Genomic DNA, 15488 nt, shown 5'->3' with positions numbered 1-15488 from the left:
CTTATTTGTGGAAGGCAGGCGTCGGGCGGCCCCTGAATGACAAAGTGCACCGGAAATGCGTTTTGTTGTGGGCAGGGCAAGCACCCCTCAAAACGGCGTCGGTCTGTTATTGAGCAAGTGCGATTGAGACCGTGTGGCATCACGCAGGTGGTTTCGGGAAGAACCGATAGCAGCTCTCTCTTCTCTGGGCTGAGGTTACAACCTGAACGAACAGAATAAATCTCAGTTCAGAAATTACCTGATAGCTATCCGCCAGGTGGGTGCACGTGTGATTCTCTCCGCTGGTCGGAGTCTCGTTCTGGGGTCCTGGGCGGGTGGGCGCAGGGGTGTCCTCCCTATTGCCCTGTATCTCCCCCCGTGTGGGGGAGGGAGTGTGGAGCCTCGCTCCTGCTGGCGGCTGCTGCTGAGGGTCCCTGGGCCTGTGCGGGCGTCTGGCTGGAGCAGGGCGGAGGGTGCTGGCCCGGCTGTGGGGACGGAGGGAGCCCCTCAGGCACAGCGGGTCCCACCACCCAGCCCAGGCTCAGGCCGTCCTGCTGCAGGAAGTGGCAGCTGCTGGAGGTGCCCACATGGTGCCCCTATTTTGTGTGATTGTTTATTGCATGAAATTAATCCTGATCAGATCAACAGGCCATGGTTTCTCGGGTTTGGGGAGTAGTTCACTTGACAGTTTTGTGACGACAGTGTCTCTGTGACAGCCGTGCGTGCACGAGGAAGGCCGCCTTTTCCTGGGAGACGTACGAGGGGCCACGGTTTGAGACCAGATTTGGATTTTATTCTGTCATTTTTATTTTCATTTACATGGAGGTGGGTGAACGAGCCTAGGTGCTCCTCGAGCCAATCCTGACCAACCGTTTAGCTTCTCCCGCCCTTCATGCGATACTGACTCACTCTCTGCCGGTTTCTGGGGCAAACTAGGAAACGTTTCGACACTTGCCCACAGGCCCAAACTGCAGGACCACGCTTCCACACCGAGGTTGCTTTTTCCAGCTCTGACGCACACGGGATACACAGGACTGTGAAGGTAAAAGGCTGTGGTGTGCGTGTGAGGATGCTGCTTTCACTCACCTCTTCCTACCAGGGCCGCCTCATTTCCACACAAACGAGCAGAGTGGTGCGTAAGGCGTGCTGAGCCTCGTGCAGCGTTAGAGATCCGGAACAAACCCGTTTACGTGCGGCGGCTTTGTTCTTGCTCTCCGACAGGAGGGTGGGTTTCTGCAGCTGTTCTGCAGATATAACTAACATTCTGCAGAGATGGGGTTGGGAGTCTCGATGAATGAAGACAAATGCTGATTTCGAGCTGTGGGAGCCTGTGTTTGCAGCCTGCCCACCGCCGCAGGTGGCAAACGCTCGCGGAACCATTCCAGGACGGGGCTGTCGGGAGCAAACGGAGTAACGAAATGGATGCAGGTGGGTACCTGGGGCTGCCGGGCCGACGTGCAGGAGACGTCCGGAGGCAGGATGAGCGCTTGGCACGGGCAGGGGACTGCAGAAAGAGCGCAGACTGCACTGACCTCAGGCAAAGGAACACGGCACCGAGAGCAATGCTTGGCACGCACGCGGGAACCTGGGGTTTTGCTTGGAACGGCGTTTGCAGCTCGCACTCCCTGTCTGGGGCCGGTGCCCAGGCTGGGTGGCACAGGCAGGAGGGCGGGATGCCCATGAGCACCGCTGGGCAAGCATGAGGGATCCTGCGGAGGCTGCATGCAGCCCTCAGGACGGGGAAGCCAGGTGGAAACTGGGCAGCGGCGGAGCTTCCAACGTGGCGGCTCCTGCAGAAGCACGACTTTCCTCCTGCCACGGGTCCTGGGCAACGTGTGCAAGGAAGACTCGGCGGCTTTCCATGAGTTGAAAAATGACGCCCTTCAGCAAACCAGGAGGTGTACACGGAGCAGAAGCCTGTCCCTGCCCGCTGTGGGAGGCACCGCACCTGGTGGGGACGTGGCGGTGCCAGCCCGAGGAGAGTGAGCTTGGCGCTGCCCTCGCTCCGTCTTTCCTTGGCACTGGGGCCCCACTCTGCAGGAACAAAGAGGACAAACCTCTCTTGACTTCCTGTTGTTGTTCTGTGGAGTCTGTTGCCAACAGTTTCACCCTCAGGGCAGTTCTTTACCTAGCCCCGTGGCCGTGGTTGGCTTGGCCGTGGACCCCCGGGGGGTCTTGGCCTTCCTGTGCGGGAACGTCTTTGCGGGTCGGGGGAGGCCTTCTGACCCTCCTCAGACAAATTTTAAGATGCACAAGATAAAATTTGTAGGCTTGCAAAGGAAACAGATTATGCTAAACACAGTTATCAAAAGGCTAAAAACATGCAGCAGTGTGTGTGTTTTCAATGAGCACATTCTACGACGAGACCCAGCAGTGAGTCTGGGGCTTGTGCAATTTAAAGTAGCGCTGAGTACAACAACACCGCACGTCATCCGTGTGTGACGCGTGCTCTGAGGACACAGTGGCGGGAAGACTGTGATATCCACGCTGCCGAAATCACAGGTGCAGCCAGTCACCGCCAGGTGTTGCCGCTTTCGCAGCTGAAGGACGTTTGACATCTCAGTTCCAGGTTGGTGAAAATGACGGTGAAATTTTCCCCACATGTTATTTGGGTCATCTGGGAAGAAGATACTAGAATGAAATTAGACACTGGAAGCTCTATGGGGGTGCCCAGGAAGGGGGCTGTGGTGGACGTTAGGTGGGAAGGAGGGAGAGGGAGAGGGAGGGGGTGCCCAGGAAGAGCCTCAGACGGAGTGGGGTCCCAGAAGAGACACCCCAACCCAGGGGTCCTGCGTTTGGCGAAACCACGGTGGGGCAGCCAGAGGCCAGCCACGTGCCCCTCACTCCCCCCTGGCCACACGCTGGCCATGGCCATGGACCCCTCAGTTCCGACCCGCGGGCCCTGGACTAGGAGTTGCTCATCTAGGGCAGGTGGGATTCGTATTGAGCAGGCCCCGGAGAGCCTGCGGCTGCCCAGCTGGTGAGGCAGCGTTAGTGGGAAGCTACCAGTGGATGAGGAGCTCGGGGCCCAGCCATGTGGGCCCAGGCCTTGGTCTGATGCCCACGGCTCTAGGAGCAAGGGACATGCTTTGGCGATGGGCATATTAATAGAGAGAGGAAGTGGAGGGGCAGGAACAGCCCCTGGCTTCCCCGGCGGGGCGGGGTCTGGCCCAGCCCGCACTGACAGCCCTGGGCACCAGCTCGTTCCTCCCCTCTCGGCCGTGAAAAAACCCCCAGGTTTATCCTCTTTCTGCCATCAAAGCCCTCTCTGTTTTGGGTTTTTCTTTGGGGTGTGCTGGAATGTAATGTGGCAATTTGTGCAGAGATACTGGAGTCGCTTTGACGGTTCAGGGCCAACTGCACTGGGGATGTTTGAGTTTTCGCTTATGGTTCCCGAAGCCAGGATTTTGGAATGTTCAGGGGAAGAATTTCAGAAACCGCACAGCCTTCACGGAACACCTTGCCCTTGGGGGTGAGCTGTCTCTGAGCTGCTCCTGACGGGAGCTGCCCCTCGCTCTGGGCACAGCGGAGGCAGCAGGGAGCCAGGGAGTCCAGAACCCCGAATGGTGCAGGGACACAGCCCCCATGGCCCCGATGGCCCCTTCAGGGCAGTGGGTGGGAACGGCTTTAGCTCTTTCCGCTGCTGGTTGAGAAGCCCCAAACGCTGAAGATTTGGATGTATTGGAAGACTTTTTTGGGGCTGGTTTTGTTGTTATCTACCATAATTGTAGGGTTGTTTTGAAAACATATTTCTACTGACTTCTATTTTTAATGGATATTTGCTTTGAGCAAATATCAGTCTTCATCCCAGCAGTCAAATAGCTGTTAAGAACGAGGATTTCCTTGGCCACCAGTTCCAAGCTCCAGCTGGGAACCAGGAGACTGGCAGCAGTTCTAGGGGGCCTGGGGGCAGTAATTCTAGGAGTTCTGGGGCAGTTCTAGGGCAGGAGCAGGAGGCCTGGGGCAGTTCTAGGAGTTCTGGGGGCAGTTCTAGGAGTTATGGGGCAGTTCTAGGAGTTCTAGGGCAGTTCTAGGGGGCCTGGGGCAGTTCTAGGAGTTCTGGGGGCAGTTCTAGGAGTTATGGGGCAGTTCTAGGAGTTCTAGGGCAGGAGCAGGAGGCCTGGGGCAGTTCTAGGAGTTCTAGGGCAGGAGCAGGAGGCCTGGGGCTGCAGGGGTGGGGCGGCTACAGCTGTGCAGATAGTGCTCCTGGCAACTGGTAGGCACGTAAATATTTTATGCTCTGATTTGCCGATTTCATGGGTGTTATATTTCACTGAGAGGAGGCTTGTTTTCCAGTGTCATGTTCTAGTTCCTAGAAATAATGATGTTTTAATTTGCAAATATGTACGGGGAACCATCATTTTTCAAAATCTAGTAAGTCTTTTAAATCATCCTTGGCCAGGTTTCTTGGCATTGTGGGTGCATGTTCAGGGATTCTTGGGCGTGGGACTGTCTAACCCATGGGCTAGTCATTCTCAAAAGCAATGAAAGTTCATTAATTGAGCAGTTAATGAAGTGAGTCGATATTGTGTTTTATAGGCATCTAAATAAATATTTGTTAATGTAGATTTTGCATATTTTGAGGGATGGAAACAAAGATCTGGCTCATTTAGTTAATCAAAAATTTAGCAGTGCAGCAGGTTTTAGACACATGGTAAAGACGAAGTAATGAGCATTTTAAAATTTATTTAGCTCTTTATAGATATATCATGACTTATCGTAAAAAAGGATTTTAGGTCGTAGGTAAAAGCACAAAACATTGAAAAAATAAATGAAAATGTCGATACAAGGGGAAGTAAAGGCAGAGAGGATAAGCAGAGGGAGAATTGAGCTCACAGATGTTCCCGTGGCCTCGAGACCAGTGGCAGGTCTGGCCCCAGCCTCCCAGCAGCCCATGACAGTGACACATGGCCACGTTCACGCGTTACCTCTGTCTGATGAATTCTCTCTATGGCTGGATCATTATCTTTATTATTTATGCGAAAACATTATCTGTGTGGTTAACAAAGTACCGAATGCTCGGTGACGGGGCAGCCCCAGGGCTGGAGGAAAGATGTCCCCTCCCTCACAGTGAGGACATTGCGTGTTTCGTGAAATGTATGTTTTTATCCTCATGGTTAAAACAGTTGTGTGACAAAGCGTGTTCGGTGCAACCTGCTGCTGGGGGGCGTCCATTGCACGCCCAGGGCAGTGCACCAGGCAAGCCGGGTTGGGGACGGTTTGTTTCACGGAGCAACCTGGGTCGTTAGGAAACATCTTCATTTGAAATTTTCTAAAAATGGCGATGCAGCAAGACAATGAGCCCGAGCTGAGGTCTCAGCGCTACCATTGTCTGCTTCTCGCGGACTGTGTGTTGTTTGGGAAGAGAGAATACATGAGAATATAAATGTGATCTCGTCATGAATCTGTGATTTGAAAGAAATTAGACAATATATTCTATTTTTAGCTTTTCAGCTCAAATGTAATAATCATAAAATTAAGGTATTCAGTATGTCATAAATGAATTACGAAATTGCACACATTTTCCAGAATCTTCACGGCACTCCACGTCATTTTTGCTGAAGAAACTACATTTATTTAAGACACGCTTTTAAAATTTTTAATGTTTTGCACATGAAGAATGGAGAATGTTTTATGTGAAGGCAAAGCCTCTTGCGAAGTACCCTGTGGACACTCGCTTGGAAGTGGGATGATACCATTAGGAACCACAGCACATATTTTTAGGAAATCTTGCACTTTCGAGACAATTATTTTCTCAGGTTGCAGGTGTTATATTGGAATTATAAGTGTGTCTAAAATATAAATCTCCAACACAGGAACTATCTTTTCATTATATCTCATGTAAGATGTGCACATTGTTGATACTCAATTCACCAATAATACTAATGATAATAAGAATGTAGCAACGTTCAAGTTCCATTTGGTCACAGCCTGCACATACAGTACTGCGAAAGTGTCGTTCCGCAGATTGTGTGTTGTGCTAGGATACAATGTGTCATAATCACGACATTAGAGTTAATGGCAGGAAGGGGACCCCTCAATCAGCCCCTCCAAGCCCCCCTATACACCTCTAAGTGCAGCTCATTATGAATTCATTTTAAGCTCCATTGAGTCCCAGAAATTAATTTGACATAAATTTCTTTGTAAGGCTCTGGAAACTTTAATTTCAAAGGCAATGTTAAAGTAGGATTTTTTCCCTGTTTGATAAACCTACTGTAGACAGATGTTGAAATGCAGGTTGGAGACGCCAGCAGCAAACCTTTTTCTGAAATGGCTCTGACTTAGTAAACATTTTACTTTGCATTTATTTCTCACCATCATTTCTACAGCATTTTCTGATGTACGGTTTCGTTGATCTTTGCCGGGTCGTGATGCGAAAGGTGACTGGTCTGCTGGGCCCGCGAGCTCCAACCTCACGCTCGTGCGCGAGGCTGTGGGCTGCCCGCACCTCCCCGTTCGCCCTCTACACGACCTTCATTTTCAACCAGCCCTGGGGTATTCTGGGCCACTGTTTCTTCCACTCTGTTTCCTTTCTGTTTGTTAGTGTCTTAGTGACACTGCCTTTTCCCACCCCTATTATTCTCCTAGTTCTTTGTACTTTCTGTACCTATTCGTGAAGCTTCCAGGAAGCTCTGCCCCGGGTCTTCCTCACTGGCCTCATCTTTCGCTGTGTCCACACGTTCGTCGAGTTCTTTTTTCTTTTCTTTTTTTTCTTTTGAGACAGACTCTCAGTGGTGTCATCACAGGTCACTGCAGCCTCAAACTCTTGGGCTCAAGTGGTCCTCCTGCCCCAGCATCCCAGGTAGCTGGGACTACAGGCACCACCACACCGGGCTAATTTTTCTATTTTTGGTAGAGACGGGGTCTTGCTCCTCCTCAGGCTGGTCTCGAACTCCTGACTTCAAGTGATCCTCCCTCCTCGGCCTCTCGGAGTGCTGGGATCACAGGCGTGAGCCACCGCGTCCAGCCCATTGAGTTCTTTATTTCAACAACCTGATCTGGTTATTTCATCTCTGCTTGTTCCTCTCTTATCTGCCTACTGTCCTCCCCTCATCCTCTGAAGGGAACTGTTACGCTTACTCTAAATTCTCGTTTGCCTATGCCGGCATTTCTCCTCCTATGTAAGTTTGTTTTTGTTGCTGTTGTTAATTGTCTTTCTTAGTCCCAGAGTGTCTCAAATATCCTGTCATTTCCCCTGTGAACTCATTGCTTGTTCTCTTGGGATTAGAAACTGCTCTGGACATAATGGGGACATGACACAAGACGGGACTTTCTGGGCCCTCTGCCGGCGCTGGCCTGCCGGGAAGTTCTCTCTCGAAGGGCCTTGAGCCCCTGCTGGAAGAAGGGAGGGAGGGCGCAGGGTGCCAGCCCCACACTGCCCTGAGGAGCCTGGGCAGGACGCTCTCTGCACGCCTGCCGCTCAGGGCAGCACCTGCCCCCCCTGCCCCAGGCCACGGGCCCGCTGTGGTCCCAGCCATGCTCCAGCTCCCGACTATCTCAGATGGGCTCCGATCTGCTCAAGTTGATGCTCCACACCCAGTCTCGCTGGCGTCCCCCCTCCCGGGTGTGTCCATAGCCCGGTGGAGGCGCAGCCCAGCGGCCCAGGGTGTTTGCCAGCCGCTCCCTTGTCCAGAACACTCCGTGTATTTCCAAATACAAGATTTTGCCTTTTGTGTTTGTGGGAGGAGCCAACCGGATTAGTAGTTGAGCGCTGGAAATACTTGTCAGACACCTGTGACGCGTGGTGCCGTGAGGCATGCGGGGAGGATGACGCACACGGAGCCGGCGGACCTTGATGGTCTCCTTCATTGTCTCACGTGGTACCACCCGTGGGCAGGGATTTTTATGCATTTTGGATGTTTTTAGGGGGAAGAAGAGCAGAGCTGCTAGTTTTGATGACCTTATATTCATTCACGAGTTCCTGGGTGTGTCTCCGGATGGGCAGGTGGGCAGTGGGAGTCTCGTGGGATGGGGGAAGGGCCCGTTAGAGGAGGGGGGTGGATCTGCAGGTGACTAGTGGGCCGGAGCCTGGGAAGGTGCTTCCTGTAAGGTCTGGAGGGTCTCGAACGTGAGCCTAAAGGTTTTAGACTTTTTCTTCGCAGAACTTTAAAAACATACAGATAAGCTTAAAGAAAAAAGGACATGAAATAAAAAAGAAAATAGTCCTACAATCTAGAGATAACCACTGCCAGCATTTTAATGTATTTCTGTGTGTTCTTTTCCCCTGTGCATATGACACTCATACTTGCAAAGCAAATCCTATCATATAATACTGTTTTGCTTCTTAATTTTTTTTTTTTTACCAAAAACTTTATTTCAGCACATGTAATATAATATGGCCCCAAACCAAATTCAATAGCATAATTTTCTGTTCATAGTTTACTTACTGATTTAAAATCTAGTCTAAGGATGTTAATGTATGAAATATATAAAGATGGTAGCCTTTTTTAGTGATACCTGTGAAAATTTTCCCCAGAGTATTATGATCTTGAAACCTTGCTTTGTGTTTTTGTTTGTTTGGTTTTTTCTTCTCTTGCATAAGATTTTAGCTTCAGGGCACACTGTCTCTGGTTTGGGTGTCATGTTAGAAAGGCCCCCTCCAGCCCGAGATTATGAAGACACACTGGAAGCTCCGAACAGGTGAGCGTCCCTTAGAAGTGATCGCCTTGCCTAATGGCCCGGGGCACTGCCAGGCCCAGCCTGGGTGGTAGCAGACAGGAACAGGGCAGGGCTTTACTGAAGCATCCAGAGGAGACAAGAGACGACGGGGTCCGGGGTGAGGCTGCCTTGGAGAGCAGCATGAGTGGTGGCTGGAGCGTGGCTTGGGGAGAGCACACTGCACTCACTTGCTTTAGAGTTTGCAGGGTGCTGAGGACCGTGCCCGACAGCCGGCTGGACACGTGGACCTGGGGTGGGGGGCAGGGAGCCCATCCTTTCTGTAGGGGTTCGAGGCCACCTAGGCAGGGACCCCAAACATCAGCTTGTATGGCCTCATGTTAGCACCTTGTTTGGGGGCCCCACAGCCTGCAAGCGTTTCACTCTGCCGCCTTCACGGTGCAGGTGCTGCAGAGCCAGGGCCCGGCCTCACGGCTCTGCGGATACGTGCCTTCGCATCCACGGTTGAAGTCTCACTGAATTTCACGAGAAGCGACTTCTCTGGAAAACAATTTAATGATGGTTTTTTTAAAAAAAATCTTTAAACACTAGATATGTTACATATATTCTATATTTTCATCTCCTGAGTTACATTGTATCAGAAAACATCAACAAAATTTCAGTCTTGATAACATACAACTAAGTGATATTAAGATTGTGGAACATTTGTGCACAGTACCAAAATGTATTTCTGTTACTTTTTAGTAGGAAAAATGTCTTTAAAACTCATTTAATATCATAAAAGCTCAATAGTCTGCAGAAAAGATTCAATAATATGACAGGAATTAAGGGAAATGTCAACTTTTAAAAAAAGATTAGAATTTGTATTTTTTTGGAGTTCCATAACACCTGAATGTCTAATTGTAGACCAACTACAGATATCAAATATTTTATTGTCATCTCAGATAGGAATACCCTGAAAAGACACATCAGATACTGAAAAAATGAATGGATGAGTAAAGAAATCTCTCCTTTAAACAGGGCACCCTCCTGGATGTGCCATCTCGTGTGATCAAGCACAGTTTATGATACTTGGCCCGTAAGCACGGGGTGTCCTGACACTGCAGAGGGAGAGAAGCCAGTGTCGTGAAACGATGAGTCGGAGTCACTGAGGGAGAGGGCCGGTGGGCGGTCGGGTCCAGGCCCCCGGCTCAAGCGCAGGATCCTTCCAGAGCGTGTTTTAGTGTCTTGCTCAGCCTGGTTTCAAAACTCACGTAGGTGATGGGGCTTCTCTCGCTCCCTCCAGAAGACAATTAAACAGACAAACAGCTTTTGCTTAGCAAAGGTTTCTGATACTTGGTGCCAACTTTGGTGTTTAGTTTCACCTTACCCAAGCCTTCTCTCGGAAGACAGTTTAGTGTGAGAAGAGGTGACCCTTGCCGTTGCTACCCCAGCCCTTCAGAAGAAAACCACACACACACACATGCACACGCACACAGACACACACACACATGCACACGCACACATGCACACGCACACAGACACATGCACACAGACAGCCACACACATGCACACGCACACATGCACACGCACACAGACAGCCACACACATGCACACGCACACAGACACACGCACACAGACACACGCACACAGACAGCCACACACATGCACACGCACACACATGCACACGCACACAGACAGCCACACACATGCACACACACACACATGCACACGCACACAGACAGCCACACACATGCACACACACATGCACACGCACACATGCAGCCACACACATGCACACACACATGCACACACACATGCACACGCACACAGACAGCCACACACATGCACACGCACACACATGCACACGCACACAGACACACGCACACAGACAGCCACACACATGCACACGCACACCCTGCATGCTCATAAAAGTGAAACACAAAACCCACATGCTCAAAATGCAATTACAGCAGAAACGTTAAAACTCTTTAAACAGGTGAATTTGTTTCTTTCCTCACTCTTACAAAGTTCCATTTATTTCCTGTTATGTTTTTAGGAGTGCACAAAAAATTCTTCCTCTTAATCTCTAGTTATTGTTTGGACCCCTCATTTAAACCCTCAGGCAGTGGGACCAGGTGATGGGTTGACCGCAGACACCAGACACGAGGGCGACAGACCTCTGCTGTTCACCCCTCACTCCGCTCTCCTTCCGAGGTCTCTGGACACTCGCTTTGTTTAATGCTTGTTTGGTGTCTTTCTTCCTCGCTGGGATAGAAGTTCCGTGAGGCCAAAGACCATGTACAGAGCGCTCCGCAGCTGTCAGGCACCCATTGTCTGGGTTACCACTGGAAAAACGTTCCCAACACCTGAAATCAGGTACCAGCCAGCGTCGGGGAGGACACAGCGCGCCCAGCCAGGTGGGCAGCCTCGGGCAGAGGCACATGGACCTTCCAGGTCATGCGAGGCTGAGTGGGCAAGGGCACCAGCAGTGGAGACCGAAAAATCTGCACTTGAGAAAGTGAAGCACAAGATATTTTGGAGGAACGTTGAGCAGACAATAAAAATGAATTATAGAATCGATCACACACCCTTCAACCGTGGCCTCTGAAGAGCTGCTCCGTTTTGTTTGGAGACAGTCGAGGCTGCTTCTTGGCGCTTTACTGCAGGTTTAACGGCCGTGATATTTCAATGCCAAGGAGAGTAATTTGCAGCATGAATATAGCATTAGGTTTGCAAGCCCGACATTTTAAAACCTCCGTATAAAAGTGAGCATTTGGTACTAGTACTAGTAGAATTCTCATTTCCCACTCAACTTTCAAAGAAATTGAAGTTAAATGTCTATATTAACGTTTATAAAATTTTAGGAGTGATTCCCTCATTACATAATTAGGCTGAGCGCCGGCGTCTCTGCGTCTGCAGAGCATCATTACCAGAGTGAGTCCCGAGCAGCCGCCTCCCCAGACAGAGCGAGCTGATGTGGCCCTCAGGGGCGCAGGCGGGGAGGCAGACTGCAGCATTCGGGGGATACTGTTATTACAATTCAAAATTGTTCATTGCAGGAAAAATATATTTTCTTGTTAATAAAAAAAAATCCTAGGCAAACTCTGAATACCTAAGGAGGGGATGCTATTTAGTAGTTTAGAGAAAATTACATTTATGAAAATGACGGGTTGGGAGGGCTGGCAAGGCCACATACAAGGAAAGGGACCCATCCCCGATTCTTTTTGCACATCTCTCTACAGTGAGCAGCGATTTTACGCCTGGCATTGTAGCGTGTGCATGGGACAGGGAGGTCGGTTTATTAAGGCTCCAAACCCTGTTCCAGGAGAAGCCTAATCAAAGGGGTGACTGTGCCACCTAATTCCGGAGCCGAGAGGCTGTTCCCTTTGCAGATAGTAAGAAAGGCGGAGCCGTTCAAAAGGGCAGCGATGCAGACCCAGCCCCTGCGATTTCAGTGCTGCAAACTGTTACCTGTGGCAGCCGATGTCCACGGATGGGCCCGAGAGTCTGGATGATAAAGTAGGACCTCTGAGTGGCACCAGCCTTTTACGCTGCTGAGTGGCCGTCTCACCAGGAGTACCCCAGTTCCAGCAGATGATGCTTAGTCTGAGCGGAAGCTTTTGGCGCAAGACATGGAAGTGATTCCAAAGCCCCGACCAGCTCCCGCGACCACTTTCCTCAGGGGAATCTGACTCAGAGCTTCAGAACTGTCCATATCTGTCAGGTTGTTTTAGAGGGTGATAACACCAAAAATAAAATGGAAACGGGAGCGTGCAGAGACGGCGCTGGTCACTGGAGGCTCGCCACCCCTCCCCCCGTCTGCAGAGCTGGGGGAGGTCGCAGCCCCCCATCCAGGGGCAGCCACTGCCTCGTCCCCCAGCAGGTCCCGGGCTTCACAGAGAAGCAGCTCGAATTCTTCTCCCTCTGGCCGACACAGAGGACTCTGGGCTGGAGGAGACAGGGCCCCCACGGAGGGGGAACCTGCTCAGGAAACCCTGCTTTACGGCTAGATGAGCAGAGACACCTCTGACTGCACTAGATCTCGGAGTTGCTGGATGGCTCCTTACAGCAGCCAGCGTTCACAATATAACGGGTGTATGTGTTTACCTTACTCCAAGGTAAACTCTTATGAGAAGGAGCCAGAGAGCAAATGGATCTCAAATGCCATCGCTAGCAGCATAAGTGAGGTCAGAAATGCCGAACTGTCTGAACTCTTGGACGTCTGCTTCAGAGAGGACACCAGGCAGGCAAGGATGGGGCGTGTGGGTGTCCAGGTCTCCCCAGCCCTGTGATGGTCATTGTCGTGTGATGATGGGGCATGGCAGTGTTCGGGTCTCCCCGGCCCTGTGACGGTCGTTGTCGTGTGATGATGGGGCATGGCGATGTTCAGGTCTCCCTGGCCCTGTGATGGTCGTTGTCACTGTCACCACCTTCTCCACCCCGAATGCCGAGTGCCTCCCGTGCATGCTGTGTGCTTAGTTCTTTGCCGCATTATCTCATGTGATAGATTTGAAGTATTTAATGAGTGATTTATTAGAAACAAATTGTGTTTCTTATTATTTTCTGCTTTGAACATGAAAAACTTTATTGCTTTTGAAGCTTAGAAAGAAGCCAGCACCCCTCCCCCGGCCTTTCCTGGCTGCTTGGCTAATTTTCGGATGGAGGCCGGAGGCGCGTCGCCGGCAGCCAGGGCTCCTGTGTGGCCTGTGAGAGCCACCTGCCACCGCGCTGAGACCCTCCGTGCAGCAGGAACACTGGCGGGCAGAGACAACCTCGCTCAGTTGCATGTCACTCTCCTGGCCTTAGCTGTTAAAACCACTTTTTTCTCCTTTCAGATGATAATCTATGTATCTAAAACCCTTTCTACATTATTTCTTGCTACTGAGGAAAATGGCAGTTATGTGAGTTTGATAAATGTGGAGTGGTGGGTTCCAAACGCTGGGGGTTTCCTGGACCCGTGGCTCCCCCACTCTGACCCTGCTAACGCTGCTCATTGAAGGGGCCTTCGCAACCTGTGTCTTTGGGAAGAAATTTAAGTTTGAAGCCAAAGAATAAATGGAAAGTCGGTGTGGACTTGAGTTTTATGAGATATTATAAAATGAGAGATTTGCAAGCTTATGAGAGATTTTACTCTCTCATGTTTCTGGAATATTCTATCTGATCTGCTTCCCTGAAGAACATATTAAGCAATTTTCAACACCTCGCACTATCTCTGTGTCATCCCTTAGAGCAGCAGCTACCTCAATTCACGCGCGGGAGGCCCTGGCTACTTTGGCTGTCAGCATCCGACCCCGTCTTATCTGTGTGAAGCGCCGAATGATGCTTCCGTGGGAGAAGTCGGGGCATGGGAGCTCTCACCACCGTCCGTCCCGTGGGCGCAACGCAAGCTGGGTGTAAGGGGGCATTGTAGCTGGTGTAAAGATGGTTTTTCTCTTGGTAAAAACGAGCTTTGTTAAAAATAAGTGTGAGTCCTCATCAGTCCTCCTGGGGCACTGACTTTTGCTGTGACTTCGTGGTGTCAGTAGAAAGCAGGAGCTGCACAAGCTGGGATTTTTTTTTTAAAGTTCCATATTGAACTGTTTTCATTGAATACAATTACAAAAGAACATAATATCTCAAATTTTTGAGTCACAATCTTAGGCTTATTACTGTCAAAAAGCAATTACAAGCTATTTTTATGCAGAGCTCAAACATAAAATTAAAGACTCAGAAATGAAAGAGAAACATTTTTAACCATACTATACAGTACTCGTAACAATGTCTCCGGAGCCAAATGTGGAGCGCAGAAAATATGCATATTCTGCAACCCACAGAGGGTGTTTACAAAGATAAACTTGAAGAATAATTTAGGCCAGCTGTCTGTAGTAACTTTATTTCTATGCTTGCTGATACATTAGAGTGCAGGAAAGTAAGGGGGAAGGATTGTATTGAAATGTTTAAAATCTTAAAACAAACCAACTCTTTTAGAGTAGAGTTTTCAAGACCAGGAACACGATCGTGTGAAACGAGTCTGGGCAGCCCGGGGCAGTGGACCTCGGCTTCCGTGAGGCTGTGCTCTGGGAGTGCTGCATCCTCGGGTGAACGCGTGAGGCCGTCTGGGTCTCGGGGAAAAGTGATCAATTAGGAAAAGTGCCTGGGAAGTGTGAGCAGTTGCTGCCTGTTTGCACACAGGCACCTGCCAGGGCGATGGGTCCGCGGAGGTTTCCGGGACACGGCCCTGTTCAGGAGGTGGTGGCCTTCGCGCCCGGCAGTGACTGTCAGGGGAACCAACAGGCTACAGGACAAGGCAGGGTGGAGGAAGGGTCGGCCTGGGGCAGATTCGGGTCGTGACTGTTCCAGGGGGCTTGTTTTGCTGTTGCTGCTGCTAAGTTCTAAAGTCCCAAATGCTTGGTGGCTCCACCTCTAGACATCGGGCATGTCCCCAGCTGGACAGATGTTTTATGAGTTAATCACTTTTGTTGGGGAGGCCTGTTTCTCAAAGTGCTGACCTATGGTACCCACAGTCGCCCCTTAGTGCCTGATTGCAGATGAGAACTGGTGACGGGTGGCAGATGGCTGTTTCTTTCTGGGGTCTCCTTTTCCAGAATCAGCTCTGCCACCTGCAGCTCACTGTGACGTGTCCAGAGTGAAGGAGCGAAGGAATGTCCCCATGCATGGGGCCAGAGCCTCCATCTCTAGCCACGGAGATGCCAGTCGTGAGGTCAATGGAGAAGGCAGTTTGCATGTCCCTGTGGAGAGCCAGGGAAGGTGTTTACTTCTCCATTTGTCGTCGCGGGAACCTGGGCTTGGAGAAGGGACTGTCAGAACTGGGTTCAGAGGCCGTTCTTTCCAAGGAAAACAAGCGGCAGCCATTCACGTGTGTTTCTGATGCGTGCGACTCTGTATGCAGCCGTCCTTTTGCTCTCAGTGCC

At 50.6% G+C, this 15488-nt stretch overlaps 1 protein-coding gene across 1 annotated transcript in view; it reads left to right on the top strand.

Moving 5' to 3' along the window:
- Positions 1 to 214: 214 nt before the first annotated feature.
- The window catches only part of LOC123621771 (myelin basic protein), a 1012103-nt gene continuing 996829 nt past the window's right edge, over positions 215 to 15488 (top strand). The window contains exon 1 of the mRNA XM_045527684.1: positions 215 to 256. The gene's annotated coding sequence lies outside the window, so the exon portion shown is untranslated. The remainder of the gene's footprint in view (positions 257 to 15488) is intronic.

The sequence above is a fragment of the Lemur catta genome, chromosome 16 (assembly GCF_020740605.2).
Source record: "Lemur catta isolate mLemCat1 chromosome 16, mLemCat1.pri, whole genome shotgun sequence".
NCBI classification, from domain to species: domain Eukaryota; kingdom Metazoa; phylum Chordata; class Mammalia; order Primates; family Lemuridae; genus Lemur; species Lemur catta.
The sequence above is the reverse complement of the archived record's forward strand: the minus strand, read 5'-3'. Positions and strand labels throughout refer to the sequence as shown.